Source organism: Felis catus, chromosome B3, assembly GCF_018350175.1.
Source record: "Felis catus isolate Fca126 chromosome B3, F.catus_Fca126_mat1.0, whole genome shotgun sequence".
NCBI lineage: Eukaryota > Metazoa > Chordata > Mammalia > Carnivora > Felidae > Felis > Felis catus.
In genome coordinates this window covers 43,684,450-43,700,454 of record NC_058373.1, presented here as the reverse complement: position 1 = coordinate 43,700,454, position 16,005 = coordinate 43,684,450, and the positions used below count along the sequence as shown (strand labels likewise).

Here is a 16,005-nt window from a genome sequence, read left to right as displayed (position 1 = left end):
TACAGACTCAAAAAATTGGAGTGTTGTCATTAGCAGATACTTAAGAAGCATCTAATTCTAATCCAACCTCATTGATGGGGAAAGGGAGGCAGAGAAAGGCTGAATGAGTCCTTTAAAGAGGACACAGAGAATCCCAGAACCAGGTTTGGATCCAAGAGCTCCTGACTTCCACGGTGTTCCAGATCTGCAGCGCCCCATGCGCAACAAAACCTTCCTTGTCAGCTTTCCACATGAAGCCAGCATCTGAGACCACAAAAGCATCCTTCTCAAAAAAGTGTGGAATTGCTGTGGAAGCTGTGTCTGGCGGCTGAGGGTGGTGCCTGACTGTTCCCTGCAGGGTCCCTTCTCTGTACCTCCACAATGGGCAGACAGGACGCATGTCCCTTCCCTGAAGCCCAAGATGGCTTCCCTCTCCAACTCCGAGGGCATCTGAACAGGTCACCTCAGCTTCACGGATAGTGCCGGTCTTATTAAGATCCCAGGCAGAAAATCAAAGAGGAAAGATCCAGATTATGAAACGTCTAGTTCCAGTAGGTATCAGAGAAAAGAAGAGATGTGTTCTTTCAGCTTTTTTGGCCTTGAAGCAGCAATTCCCCAAGACAGAGCCGCGCATACCCATGGGCATTCTGGAATGGGGTAATCTCTCAGCCCCTTCACATCTGAGGCTGGAAACCTCTCCTTGTCCAAAAACACGACATATTTCCACAAAATCCTTTGGTGCAGGGTAAGCTCAATTTAAACAAACCCAAATAATCCCAGAATACACGACTGCTGACACATCTGTTGCAGCATTTGTCCATCTGGAAAAGGATTCTGTAGTGCTCTAATGCTAACGGGGAGGATTTGGAAAGGGAGAGAAATCCTCCTCGGCCTGCACCTCCCCCCACCTTCTCACTTCTGGAACTCCTCCCCCTCGGGAAATAAAATAAAGTCAGTCTCATTACGCAAAACAACAACAAGATCTCTCTCAAGTCATAAAGCCTGAAGAAGACTGGAAAAAGAGTATAAAAATAAAGGTAACTTTTTAAATATGAAATTGTCAAATCGGTTTCCATACTACACCCAGTGCTCATCCCAACAGGTGCCCTCCTCAATACCCCTCACCCACCCTTTCCTCCCTCCCACCCCCCATCAACCCTCAGTTTGTTCTCAGTTTTTAACAGTTGCTTCTGTTTGGCTCAGAGCGGTATTAAGAGCACCTACACTTGGAAAGCCTGGGGCCGTTTCCTTCCTGGTTTAACCCCTGTTTAAGGCCTGGGACTTGCTTAGGGACTTGCTTAGAAAGAAGTAGTAGGAGGCCTCTACCATGGAGATAATTAATTGCCTCGCAGCCAACCTCAAGTGAGAGACACACGAAGGGTGAAGGGAGCTCTCACTTGAAACTGGTCCCATGAGGTCTCGGCCATGCCCCTCAGTGGAATTTTCTGCCAAGACTCTCAGTGAAGGCGAACAAATTATTTCCCCTCGCTACTTTAGATTGCTCTGGTCTATTTAGCTCTTTCAGAGTTGATCGGAAAAACACAGGATTCTTCTAGACTCCATTTACCATGCTTAGGGAGAATCCCGTCAGGCTGGACATTCACGTCACATGGTGAGAAAAGACATTCTTGGTACAGGCAGCACACACCCAAAGAGTGTGATCCAATTCCACACTGTCTCTGGGAAAAGCAAAACATTAACTGGCTGAGGTCTCCTGTTTCAGTGCAAGGACAACCACAAGAGATGGATAATGTATTTGACCTTCTGCAGAGGCACCTGATTCTGGGAGATAGGCGACACTTTCCTTCGGGACTTGCTGCGTCTTTTTAGAAGCGTGTGTGTGTGTGTGTGTGTGTGTGTGTGTGTGTGTGTGTATCGTCTTCTACATTTCAAGTATTCTATTGCCAGTTTGAGTCCTCTTGGCAGAACCTTCAAGTGTTCTCAGGAACAGATGCCTGGAGGAGAAGGGATGCTGGTTCTGAAACAGAGCAATGCACAGAGTTGGGGAAGCAGCTGCTCTGCTATAGTCACTGTGTATACAACTTCCCCCAAAGTGTTTAGGAAACAGATCATTCTGGAGCCTATACCACCTATTCAAAATTCAGGCCCTTTCAGTTCTGCCCATACTTGTTTTCCTGCGCTGTTTGTTTCCTGCCAGGAGTTTTAGCAATATGTTTACGGGGTGTGTGTGTGTGTGTGTGTGTGTGCACACGCACGCGCGGGTGCGTATTTCCCTCTCCAGCCTGGCTGAATTATCCCCAAGTGACTCTTAATCCTCAACCGTAATTCCCAGTGATTGCACTGACATGATGATAACGGGGGAGCCTTTCTCCTCCCGCCCCTCCTCACTCCCTCCTCCCTTGTTGCTAAGCTCAGCGGAGGATGCTCTAGGGAGCTGTTTATTTAAAAGAGGAAGTTCAACAGCAGGGTCACCAGGCTCTTCAATGGAGAAAGGCTGCCCCGGGTTAGGAGGAGAGCTGGCAGTCACCAACTCTTCCACCTCTCCTCCCACCAGGTCTCTCCACCACAACATGAATGGCACAGTGTGCAGACATTGGTCCCAAGTCACCACTCTGTTTAAGGCCCTTGGCCTCTTTGTCATCTACCTAAACTGGCACTGTCTTGGACCCTGGCCTGGAAATCAGACCACCAGGTCCCCACCCCCAGGCTTCATGTTGGGCAAGTCACTTGCCCTCAATTTCCAAAACCATAAAAAGGTACTAGATGGAGCTAACTGGCTGGCGAATCAAGCAGTGTTTCTTGAACTTTCGTAGGCAGGACCATCAGCATGAGACCTGCTTAGATCAGATTCCTGGACCCACCTGCCAAGATTCTGATTAGTAGCCTGGCCACAGGGCCCGAGACTTTGCATTTCTAAAAAGCTGGTGATGCCGAAGCCGCATGTCTGAGGACCATGCATCTTCCCCTCCAAACATCCCACTGCGGTATCCCCAAACTGGTCACGTGAGAAGTCACAACTGTCTGGCTCTGACCTTATGAAGAATTCCACAGAGTACTCCCGCTAGATGGGTCACAGGCCTCTCCTACAATTACACAGTTGTTCTCTTGCCCCCAACTTCTGCTCACTAATTTGCAAAGCTAAGCAGCCAAGACCTGGGTGGGGAGGGCTACAGGCTTAACGTTAAGCTGTCAGCAGTTGCCACACTGGTGAGGACGTCTTGAAAACCACTTGAAACTACAAGGTAGAAACACTGCTTTGAAATAAACAAATAAGGAGTAAGAATAATTTATATAGGCTCCACTTGCTTGGGCTGTTATCCTGGGTCACGGTTTCGCCAACCGCCTCAGTCACCCAGAATAGTGCAATGCAAATTGGGTCGTCTCACATACCGTGTGGAGAGGCATAAAAAATAACCTCAAACAAAGAGAAAAACAAGTATGATAAGGTATACTCTCACTTATTTCCCTTGCGCCTAGCTCTGTAATCCTTTCCAAACTGTAAAACCAGAAACCCTCCTGCCATTCGGAAATCTGACCATCACCCGTAACATATTTGCAAGTTCCAGCATACGTCCATTCTCAAAGGTTCTATGGCCTGGTGTGAAATGGAGAAAGCCCTGTGTCAGCGATGCTGACATTAGGTTTCAGAAAGGAATTCTGATTCCAAGCTCTTGCTTTCCGACACCTATATATTTCTGCCCATCTGAAATTCTACTTATCTCAATGCAATGGTTCATGCTCATACGGTTTTAGAAGGGAATTTAGAGAAAAGAATACAGAGTAATGCCACCCTCTCCTCTTAAAACTTTTGCTGTAACAAGTCACTGTTACTGGAGATGCATTAAATGCATTCGATGAACTAAAATCAAATATGTATTAAGAATCACTGTGCTATCATAAAGAACATATTTTGATTTAAAGTTTTATGTTTTAACTTAAAATCTAATTTGGCCACTTTAGACACTGCCAAATAGAACGGGAGCCAGAGGAAAGGTCCATTTGCAAAAGGTCTAAATTTTTTTTTTCCTACATCTCCCAATACCTTCTAGAAAAATGTATTATTTGCTTGAACCAGAGGTTAGCAAACTATCGCCCATTGCCTATTTCTGTCAATACAATTTTACTGGAACACAACTCCACTCATTTGTTGCTGTATTCTCTACCTTCACCTTACAGTGGCAGAAAGGAGTGGTTATTACAGAGAACCCAGGACCCACGAAGGCAAAAATATTTACTATCTAGCTCTGAACAGAAAAATTCTGCTAAACCCTGGTTTAAATAATAAGAAGGAGATAATGACAGCGATTTAAACCTCGAGATGCATCATGTAACACATACACTCCAACCTTGTAAATTAATTAGAAAGCTGTTACATCAAAAACCCTATCAGCCAGTACCAGCATCTATCCCCTCTTCCTGGCTCTCAGTAGTGTCTTCAAATGTAAAGTCATAATGCTTTGCAATTTACTTAGTTAGCTGTTTAACAAACTTTTGAGAGCCTAGTCTAACCAGGATGCTAAAAATCAATTTAAGTACTGAAAATTTATACACACCCGTATTCACCAAAACACAAAAGCAGAGCCACACTCATCACGATTTTCTGCATGTGATTTGAGTCATATAAAAACAACATATGAGAAAGGGAGCGAATTGGGTTTTTAGAAGCCATAAGTCTGCAGTTGGCAGATAAAATGCCATCTCAGATAATCACATCTGATTGTCACTAATGTTAATATGTCGATAACAGTCGAGCAGTGCGCACCAGAGGTTAGCTTTACTGCTCATATGCAGATGTTTGCAATACTGAATCTTTGCCATAACCCTGTGGGAATGGCATTCTTTATGTGTTCTTCAGTGAATTTATGGCCAGGGAGCCATAAATGTTATAGTTCCTCAAACCTTTTGCTTGTGGAGATTTTCACAGTGCTTGGAAAGCAGGAAGGCACAGATGTCTTCTGTTAGCAGGCCGTTTCTAGACCTGCTCGAGTACACAGGCTATGGGCCCCCCTCAAGTTCAGGTTACCTGTATCATCAGTGCCATATAGGTTTCAAATATCCCGCTATCGACTTGGTTCCATTCACATTTAGAGAGTTGGCAAGGCCTAGCGTAGCAAGCTCTGCAGGGCCACAAGTTCTCAGGGTTAGGCCCTGAGACAAGGCCCCTGACCTTCAGGCACGCACATGCTGGCCAGAGGGAAAGGTCCTACACACAACAGGACATAGTAAGTGCTGTAACAGAGCTGTGCAGAGTGCCACAAGAGAGCAGCAGGGGTGAAGAGGAGGGTTCATAGAAGAAGCTCGGCTGCAGGAGGTCATGTCTGAGCCAGGACTTGAAAGATCGGTACAAGGAAACTAAGCAAAGCAATCTACGTGTGTATGCGTGTGTGTTCATGAGTCTGTGTACACATGTGTGTCGTTCACGCGAGAAAAGCATGAACAAATCCACACTTCCAAGGGCCAGGACAATTTGTTCTACAATGTCCACCTAGTTTAGTACAGGTCGAGCTTCATGTGACAGGCGTTGAGGGACACACCCGTACAGTGTGTTAAGAGTACAGGCTTGGGAAGGGGTTGGAGTTTAGTTCAAGTGTAACATATCATTGACTAGCAGTGTTACCTTGGGTAATTTCCAGAATCTCCACAACCTTCCGAGTACTCGTTAGTAATACACACCTCAGAGGTCGGTATGAGAATCAAGGGAGGTAATGGCTGGGTGCTGAGACCAAGGGGGCTAGTAAACTGAAGAAGAGCAAATCCACCAGGAAGGAAATACACCCACGATCAACAGCAAGAGAAACATTTCTTTCTTTTTTCAAAGCATTCTTTCAGAAGCCTCTTCCCTCAGCAGTGAATAATGATGGAAGGAGTCACTTAAGAGAGCAACTCAAAGGCTCAGCAACACTGCTCACATCTCCTGTCTCCCTGTGTCATCATCATGCCCATGAAAGAAATGCTCTCAGGGAGATGATGAATCACAAACACAATGGACACCATTCAAAATGGCAGCCTCATGAGCACCTTCACAATGTCAGCCCAGTACAAGCTCTACTGGCGTCCTGTGTCCCCAGGACCGTTGGGGGTGTCAAACAGACTTCCCCTCAAGTAACACAAAATCTGCCTCTGACTCGCCATGAGCTACATGACAGACGCAAAGTTTCTTTCAAGAGAAATCAATCGGCACCTCAAGCATAACAGAAGGAATTAATTTAGAATATTCTGTTAACATGGGCTTTTGTGGCTTCTCCTAGGGAGGATACAAAGCCCCTCATGATTAGGAGTAAATGCCTGTGATCTGGGAAGAAATCAGAGATTAGTGGCTACTCTTCACCAGGGCCCTCCTTAATTCCGTAGGAGAAAGAATTCCATAGAAAAATACAGGCCTTGCTAACTTGGGATATCATCCTGTTTCATGAAGCTATGGCTTTGTTCACGCTTTTTCTTACATGAACACACACACACACACACACACACACACACACACACGGAAAAAGGAATCATCACATATGCAGAGCTGAGACGCCTATCTCTTATAAACATGGTGCACCATGGAAGACTCCCAGAGCAGCCACAAATGGCTAAGATCCCCCTACTCAAAGTCTCCTGAAAAATTTCAGAGGTAGTGTTTTTTGTGGCAGACAGTAGACTCATCCAGCATCAACAAAACCATCACTGCAGGCTATGGGTCCCTGGTGGTGGGATGGTTTGCTGGGTTCCTCTGCAGCTCACTAGCAGACAAGCAGCGGGCTCCAACTATGCCAATGCAGAAGCAACCACACTGTCAGCTTTCCAAAACTTAATGGTTACAAAAAAAAATAAATAAAAATCCCCATATCTACGCCTGTGACCATTCTGAGGACGGATACAAATAAAGAAAGCTACAGAAGGACAATCCGTAACTATACAGTCTGGGGGCTGGTTTTCACTTCAGTTCTAGCCCCTGCTTCTAACTTTCAAAGCACCAAATGGGGCAAGCCCATGGTCTTCTCTGAAGGCACTCTTCCCCCTAGAGGAAACTCCCCATTCTTGACCTTTAGTAGGGGAGAGAAGGACACAGGAGCTGTGTAGAATGAGGCACGGTGGAAAGAGCTCCAGACATGAGCCTGGGTTCTGGGAATCAACCCTTTCACCAACTGCCAGGTGATGCTAGTGGAATCATTTTTAGGAACTTCTGTTTTTCAGGTGGATCTCTAAGGGTTTTGGACTACCTAGACGATTCTAAAGCTTCCTTCCAGCTCCAAGTTTGTTCTAGGATACTGAGTGAAAATAACCCATATCAAGCTGCCCTCGTGTAGATGTGAATGGGGCAGTTGCCAAGAGTAGGTCATTTGAAGTCTCTGAAAAAACACCTAACCCTCCATTGGGAATCCCTGAAAATCTTGCCAACTAGCGACTCTTGGATGAAGGATGGAAAGCTGCTAAAGCATACTCATTGTGTAATCCTGCAAAGTGTGACCATTAACTCATTACTAGCCATTTAGTCATCTACATAAATTAAGCTACCAGTAAGTCAGCCAAAGGTTAGGTAATTTTTGTTGGGGGCAGAACAGATCTCAAATCTCTAGCCCAAGAAGATGACAACAGCCACAATCCATCTATATGGGGATGACTGTGGAGCCCTAGACAAGATGGGACAGGAGTCAAGCTATTTAAGTAATGAGAAACCCAAATCTCTCCCTGTGAGACAGCTATCACTGGCCTCCTGCTCATTGTGATCTCCTACTGTAATTCTTCTCTGATATCCTTTGTCACCCCCACTCTGTCCCACCCCCCCAAATTCACTGCCTCGAGAGTCATTTTTGAGTTTCAGAAGAGCCACCAACAGGATCTGAAAACCTCATGATATCATTCTGTCACTCCTATTACCTAAAACGGTCCACTGTTCCATTTACGCAGGCTTTTCTTCAGCAGATTTACAAGGTAACAAAACATCTGCTTCAGAAGCAGATGTTTATGCCAGAATTCTCCTCTGCTCATTAATGCTTTTCCGGTTAACATCTAACTATCTCACTCATTAGTTCTTAATAATACTTTTTGTATCCCAGCCATGCCAAATACGCGCTCTTTAGAGCTCTGTATTATTGTTGCTTCTGTTGCTGTTGAATTACGCTGCTGAATAAAGGGAAAGTAAAAATAAGCCTCTCTAAGAAGGCTGCTATGTGTCAGAGCTCTATCTTTGTGAACTGAACAAGCTGAAATCAATTAAAAGTGTGTGTTTAGAGAATGCATCTCAGCTGTCTAATTGCACCACCTCTGCTTTAGGGCCAAAGTTTGACTCCTTGCCAAATTGCCATCAAAATGGGCGGCCGTTAGCACCACCACAACTACCACTGCCTGAGCCTGATTCAAGGGCTTGTTGAATGAAGGAGGCCCAGGGCTCTCGGGCTCTCCAAGCACAAAGACTCCCTCTGCCCAGGGGCAGGCCTCCCTATGGTGTTCCAACAAAGGATACCACAAAGCCCTCTGGGAGGTTCGGGAGGACTGAGAAATTTAGCCCCACCCAGCTTCTTCAGTCAGATAGCCTTAAAACTGAGTACTGGAAGGGTGCCTGGGCGGCTCAGTTGGTTAAGCCACTGACTCTTGTTTTCAGCTCAGATCTTCCAGCCCCATGTTGGACTCTGGTCTGACAGCATGGAGCCTGCCTGGGATTCTCTCCCTCTCCTTCTCTGCCCCTCCCCTCCTCTTGCCCATGCAGTCATGCACGCACCATCTCTCTAAATAAATAAACTTAAAAAAAAACCACAAACTTTTGAAAACATTCCCTTGATGTTCTCTACTGATCCACAAGCAACTTCACATGAAAAAAACATCAGGAAAAGCAGAGTCAACATACCCTCGCTCAGTGTCTAATGGTATCTTGGACTGCTGAGGACCAGTACCCAGCCATTATTAGAAACGTAACCACTGTTTCTATGGATCCATACTCATTAGAAAAAAAAAAAAAGACTCAAAGTCAGGTTCAGTTTTCTTGACTTGTAATATAATGGCACATGGTGACATTTTCTTTGATGCACATTTTAAAAAGACTTCTAACCACTTAATGGTGGTCCCCAAACTGGCTTTTACGTTTTAAGAAGCCAATACCATCATCGAACAATAGAAAAAAAAAACCAAGATAGAAATAAGACTAAATTCAGTCTATATGATAAGGGAAAAGGCAACCCTCCAGGGAACTTGGACAATACACGATGTATTGTTTGGGATCAGGACAAAGAATGCTTAATAAGTCATTGACAATAGTTTCCATGGTTACGATATACAGTCACCTATAGTGTTTAGCTCAGTGTGACCGTTCTTCAGGGAAGAAGTTATCAAATGTGTTGGTGATAAGCAAACATGAAACTCACTTTAAGTTAAAGGTTGACAGACTGTCCAAAAAGAAAAAAAAAAAAGTTAAATGAAATTGAAATTTAAATCAAATCAAGCAAACTTTTAGTCTCTAGACCTTTGGTAGCCAACATCTCTTGGTCCCAATGAACTCCAGTCCGGCTTCGTAATATGTTCTTTTTATAAGAGGCTCTTCCCTTTCTGCCAAAGCGGCTGCTTTTCAGCAAAATTACTTGGCTAACACTGCTTTATGAAGTATAGATCAGATACGCTACTCTGGAATCTAAACCCACAAAGAATATGCCCCATAACACTACATAATAATGAAACACAGAAATACTGCATTATTGCTGCCAAAAGAAATGAAAAAAAATATGAATGAAAATGATCTCTGGGTGTGTCTTCCATGAGATTTCACTTAAACAGCATTCTCCAGTTACTTAAATCTCTACCATCAGAGGAGCTTACATATTGCCAAGTGAAAAAGGACACATTTTAGGTGGAATTTCGAATGTCACAAACCGCCCTGGGAGGTGCTGGCACCGCGTACAGAATGGTGAGTACTAACCACATTAGTAACCTCCTTCCCCTCCAGTCAACAGATACCATCTGAGGTTTGGAATCAGTGTGCTAAGGGAATTCAAACTAGAGATTCAGGGGCTTCTCCAGAGCTCCTCCCTCCAGATAAACTCTAGAGGAGGTTAATGCACTGTGCAGGTGAATGAAGTGTGTGCAGACCTACTGGGACGTTTACCCCCCAGCTCCCAGATCCACCCCTTTCACTTGCTGTGAACACTGCTGCTTAATTCTGTTAGAGCCTTCCTAAAGACGTACTACTCTTGTTACTTTGACTCCCTGGTTAGACTAATGACTGACAGCTCTCTCACGTGACTAAGGTCATAGTATTTACTTGATCATCTCACCAAGGGATAAGTGAACATGAAAAGGCAATGTTCTTCTAGGTGTGATAGGTTTCTTAAATTCCCACTAGATAGTAAAGCTTCCCTTCCTGTGACTGGGTTCTTTCAGTATGAATACAAGACGTGCCATTAGAGACCAACGTGGACTGAGAGCTTCCCCAAACACAACTTAAGGTATCGCACTACTTGTGCATCACATATGGGTCTGCCAAGGACATGAGTCAACCAAATGATGTAGGCACAAAGCCACATGGCAGATTATCTGCACATTATCCCCGAAGCCTGGAGACACAGGCAAACAATACATTCCTCCCTCTACCACCAAGCTGAGCTGTTGATTTTTTTTTTATTCTTATGCTCAGAGCTTACCTCAATCGTGGGGATGTCGACATCCCATCTGGGAGAGTGCAACACACATACGAAATTCCATGACACGGTGGTGACAACAGGTGGGTCAACAGTAAGGCAGAGCGCTCATCTGGACTTGGGGCTTTTCTAGAGTGAAGTACTTTCACATCAACCTCCGGGGGGTAGTGGTCGTAGCAAAACTGTTCACATCAGTACTGAAAACTTGACAGCCATCTCTGAAGCTAACTAACTCAGAAGGCAACGATCTTTCTTTGGCTCCATCACGTCTACAAGTAGTTTATGTCCTGTTATCCTTCACTCACAGTCGACAGAGGGGCAGAGCTCCATGAAATGGGGTTTGAGCAGGGAGGCACTAAATCAAAGGGAAACCATGTCTATCACACTCCCAGGGCCACGGAGGACAGAAATTATTTCAGGAGGAGAACAACGAACTTCCCTGGCTCCAGTGCCAAGTCCTGTGAAGCAGGTGGCCCGATATCCTCACCACCATTCAGCATGGCCCGGGACTATGCCTCTCACATGTAGGACTTGGGCACAGGAGAAAGCCGCATACTGATGAACTTTGCAGGTCATGGTGTAATATTCATTGAAAAGACCTATCCTTTCCTCCTAAGGATAAATGATCAAGAGACACGCATTGCTATTGCTTTAGGGGAAAACAAAAACACTGAGGTTTCTGCAAATCCCAAGGCGATCTCAAAATATTGAGAATTATTGCCCCCACAAAGACCTATAGATTTATGGGACAGAAATTCACCCTACAGTTACAGGAAGGAAGAGCTAGACCATTAAATGACCTCGGAGTGGTATTTTCCTTTTACCCACTCTAATCAAATATGCCTACAAGATAGAAAGCAGCAGAACCCATGTAGCAGATATTTGAGTGGTTGGCGGCTGATCTATTTTTAACAGTCACCAGTACAGGGCCCAGCCTTTTCTCTGCCCCATCCGCAGATGATGTCCGTCTACTAGAGATAGGACAACCCGGGAACGCAGCTCACATTCTTGGGAAAAGAGCCTCCAATGCAGTCATACCAGCTCTCTGAACCAAGATGTGCCCAAGCCCATAAAACACATCAAGCACAGTATATGCTATGACTCTCGAAGGAAGACGAAGGTGAGTGAGACAAGTGACTAACTAGCCTCTGCGATCTCAGACTCCAGTGGGAAAGAAGAGGCTACCGTTTAAATACGGAAAACTATTTAAATTTTTTTTCATGTTTATTTTGAAAGAGAGAGACAGAGTCCAGGAGCAAGCAGGGGAGGGGCAGACAGACAGGGAAATAGAGAATGCCAAGCAGGTTCCGCACTGTCAGGCCAGAGGCTGACGTGGGGCTCAATCTCACGTCCTGTGAGATCATGATCTGAGCCGAAATCAAGAGTTGGATGCTTCATCGACTGAGCCACAAACAACTATTTTTAAAAGTAGAAAGAAATAATGTCATAAAGAGGAGGGTAAGTTATTTCCAGCCCAAACAGAAAAGACCAGGAAGTAAAAGGAAATATTTTTTGGACAGCTAGGAGATATCTGGGGCTGGGGATACAATGCTGGTGTGAGCTGGTCTGACTGTAGTGAAGGCTCCTTTTCCAAGAATGTGACCTGCATTCCTGGTTTCTCCTAGCTCCAGTAGATGGACATCATCTGGGGATGGACCAAATGCTGGGGATACAATGACCAGTATGACCCAGTTGATACCCTCCAAGGGCAGCGTCCAATGATAGACAAGCAGCTACCATAATCCTGATGACGGAGAATGGATAGATAGATGTGCACAGAACGTCCAAAACCAGAAAAAGGTGCTCCTTTGCTTACGTGAAGAATTCACAGGAGGTGCCATGTGAGCCGGTTATGGAATGGTAAGCCCCTATTTCTCCACGCACAGGATCCAGGCAGAAATGGTGGAATCATATGGGATATTCCATATCCCATTGAATTCTGGAATTCAGGGCCCAGCACAACACCTGAACCATTACAGGCATTCAAGAAAGGTTACTGAATGAAGCAGAGAATTCAGGGCATGGATGGACAGCTTGTTCTTTGGGCATCAAGCTATGATCAGAGGAGTCAATGGTCAGATCCTCATTGCCAGATTTTTTTCCAGTAGCCTGCAGAGGGGTACTGAACTGGCTTGTCCCAGGATCCATCAGAAGCCCGGCAGGAGAATAACCGCACATGTCTGAAGGGCAGGGAAAACTAGGATGTGCAGAGATAATCACACGGGGCAGTTTCCAGGAAGCATCTATTATTAGAGTAATTTGTTTATCAAAAGATACTATTATAAATATTTTTTAAAATGAGAACACCTTTTAAAGGCTTATTTTCTGGAAAGAGTTTTTAATAAAATGTACTAATGATTTTAAAGGAAGCCATATACAAAACCACTAATAAAAAGACTGCAAACAACGAAGCAAGGTCAATGGCTACCTGTCTGAGGAATCCTGGCAACTGTGTAAATATCAACCCAGTCTGAGGGCTGGGCCCGGGTGACAAATGCATTTTCCACTTTCATGGAGAAAAAGATAAGACCGCGCCAAGGCTGTGCAAGGATACAAAATCCCAGAGTGCGTGAACTAGAGGTTTTAAACACTCTTTTTTTTTTTTTTTTTTTAAGCAGCAGAACCCTTTTCTTGTCTCTTATGCAAAATCTTGCAGGCAAATCAGGTAACAAATAAGGATGCTTGTTTCAACAGAGTGTCAGGGGCCTGGGGACCCAGGGTCCGTTATTTTCTGTACCCTCCTTATCCGCTGGAGGCAGCCCTGAGAGGCCATGAACACGCAGCAGTACCCTGGGACACAAAGTATTCTCCTTAAGTCAGGCAAACTTCCACCTTTCACATCAAAGACCTGGTCCTCAGAGTCAGGAGACATACCCCAAAGGCATCTGGATTGTTCCTGTTGCTTATTTTACAATAACCAGAAGGTTTGGAATTAGGAGTCACAAACCACAAAGAAAAAGCCCAAAAATTCAATGCCAACTACGAGAAGTTAAAGCAGCAAAGATCGGCTCTTCCGGACGAGTGCCAGAGCTGAGAGTCTGCAGATGAGAAAGGAAGTCTAGTGGGCAGCATCCCGCCCAGGCCCCGCGTGGGGGCAAGTCTGCGGCAGAGCCAAGTCCAAAGGCTCCCGAGGCTTCTACGTGGCTCTGGGGAGTGGCTGTGTATGCCAGTGTCCCTTCTGGAGCTGCAGCCTTCTGGGGAAAAATCAGAATTGGGCACGTTCCGTATTTAGCACTCCGGTGTAAGTGCATAAAGCAATGCAGTGTGGGGTAAATCCAAGGACATTTTGTTCTTTAGCAGAGACTGACAAGCTCATTTAGTAGCAACAATTCACAGTCCACAAGAAAATGCTGAATCTCACTTACAGGCATAGAGAAATTCAGGCAAAGACAGCCAAATAGCACCAGTAGCTATTTTAGACGTGCATATTTTAAAACCATAAATCTTTATTTTTCTTAACAAAATTATCTGTTGCCACAAAGGCCTCCTGCGAGGTTATAATCCCCATTTCAGAGATGGAGAAACTGACATGGGCAGGCACGCAGGGACAAGGGGAGAGCCGAATCTTCCTTACACACAGCAGCCTGCGAGCTCACACAAAGAGCTTCCACAGTCAGCAAAACGCAGCCTCCAGTGCCTAGGGAAGGCAGTTCAGAGTCATTAAAAACCAGTCCTGTCCCATCCCAAAAGGACATCTGGATAAATAGGCACTGGGGAGACATGACTAGCAGGCTTACCTGAGGAATTTAATCCAAGGTTGCTTTAAATTCACAGTACTTATGCCCTGGTCTGCGGTTTCCTTGCTGATGGAGTAGCAATTCTATAAGCACTTCACAGGAGAATTTACCTCACATGTCTTTCTCTCAAACCCTTTCCAGGAAATAAAAATTAAACCCACTAACTGTATAAACCACCCCATCTAAACAGTCTTCTCCCATTCTTTCTGAATTTCTTTTCCTGATCCCTTTTTAAATGGATTTCACACTCTAAAGGTTGCCAAGCTGACATCCTTGGGGACCAATCCTATCCATTTATGTGCAGAATCCACAAAAGATGCTCGGCCTTTCTGCACGGTCTCCACACAGAGGGAGAGGAGGGCGGGAGTGGGGGAGAGAGCAAGAAAGATGTTGCCCACTGCAAGGTCACCAGGACTCAGGGGCTGTCCACTGGAAAGCACAGCTTACTGGAAGAGCAACTCTACACTCAGACTGGCTTATTAGCAAGGCTGCCGTGACAGAGCAGGGAACTCTTCTCGAAAACAGCTCATTATGCTGTGGCTTTGAATATGCAGCATGTCTTGCATATTTGCATTAAATGCAGCGGAGTGAGAAAGGGCTCAGGAAACACGCCCAACTCATTCTTACTCAGGTTTCTTTCAAGTCCCTTCACGTGGCACAAAGGCCTCTGCAGTTTGGTCCTGGCCTACAGCTGCTGCCCCATCTTTTCCTCTTTGTCCTCTCTCAACATCCTACATGCTGGCCACTCCATTCTCAGTGCTTTGCTCTGTTCCAGAAGGCCCTTCTCGACACCCTCCCCCCCCCCACCCACCTTCAAGCCCAGCCCTCATTAACAGAGCCCTTTCTGACACCCACCAGCCCACCTGATCATTGTCACTTGGTAACCACGACACCTGACGCCTCATACAGCTCTGGAGTCTAGCTTTCATTACAGTGGATTGTTAGGTAGGTAGAGCCAACTGTCCCAACCAGGCTACGAGCTCCCTGACAGCACAGGCAATACCTAATTGGTTTTTGTGTGGTCTGGCAAACTATGGAAGGCAAGTGCCCGACACACAGTAGGTAGTCAAGACGTGTTAAGAACGGGTAAGGTGCTCATACTCTGACTGAGCTGACCACACCATTTGGGTGGTAGCAAGATGTGCCAAGAGTTCACTGCAAAGAGTAAGAAACTGGAAACAGGGGCGCCTGGGTGGCGCAGTCGGTTAAGCGTCCGACTTCAGCCAGGTCACGATCTCACGGTCCGTGAGTTTGAGCCCCGCGTCAGGCTCTGGGCTGATGGCTCAGAGCCTGGAGCCTGTTTCAGATTCTGTGTCTCCCTCTCTCTCTGCCCCTCCCCCGTTCATGCTCTGTCTCTCTCTGTCCCAAAAATAAATAAAAAACGTTGAAAAAAAATTTTAAAAATAAAAAAAAAAAAGAGAGAAACTGGAAACAGTATCAACAGATCTCAAAGGAGGAACATGTCAATAACATGCCACATTAGGGAAGATTATGCAATCAGTAATAAAAAGAAACACATCTGTAGGTACTGACACGGACGAAGGGAGATGTACTATCAGGTGAGACATTCTTGGAGAATAAACAAAGAATTATGCGCAACAATTACCTCTGAGGGAGGTTAGTACGAGGGATAGGAGAGAGGTTGATTTTAATTTTTTTTTTAACTTCATGTACTTTCTTAATGGTTTGAATTTTTGTAATTATGCATTACGTTTAGA

At 45.2% G+C, this 16,005-nt stretch overlaps 1 protein-coding gene and 1 long non-coding RNA gene across 2 annotated transcripts in view; both read right to left on the bottom strand.

The window, feature by feature from the left end:
- The window catches only part of RORA (RAR related orphan receptor A), a 718,773-nt gene that overhangs the window by 572,126 nt on the left and 130,642 nt on the right, over positions 1 to 16,005 (bottom strand). The gene's annotated exons all lie outside the window — the stretch shown is intronic.
- LOC109500647 lies at positions 559 to 15,588 on the bottom strand. Its single transcript, XR_002158334.3, has 2 exons — positions 14,288 to 15,588; positions 559 to 14,187 (listed from the first exon to the last, which is right to left on the bottom strand). It is a non-coding gene; the product is annotated as an uncharacterized LOC109500647 (long non-coding RNA).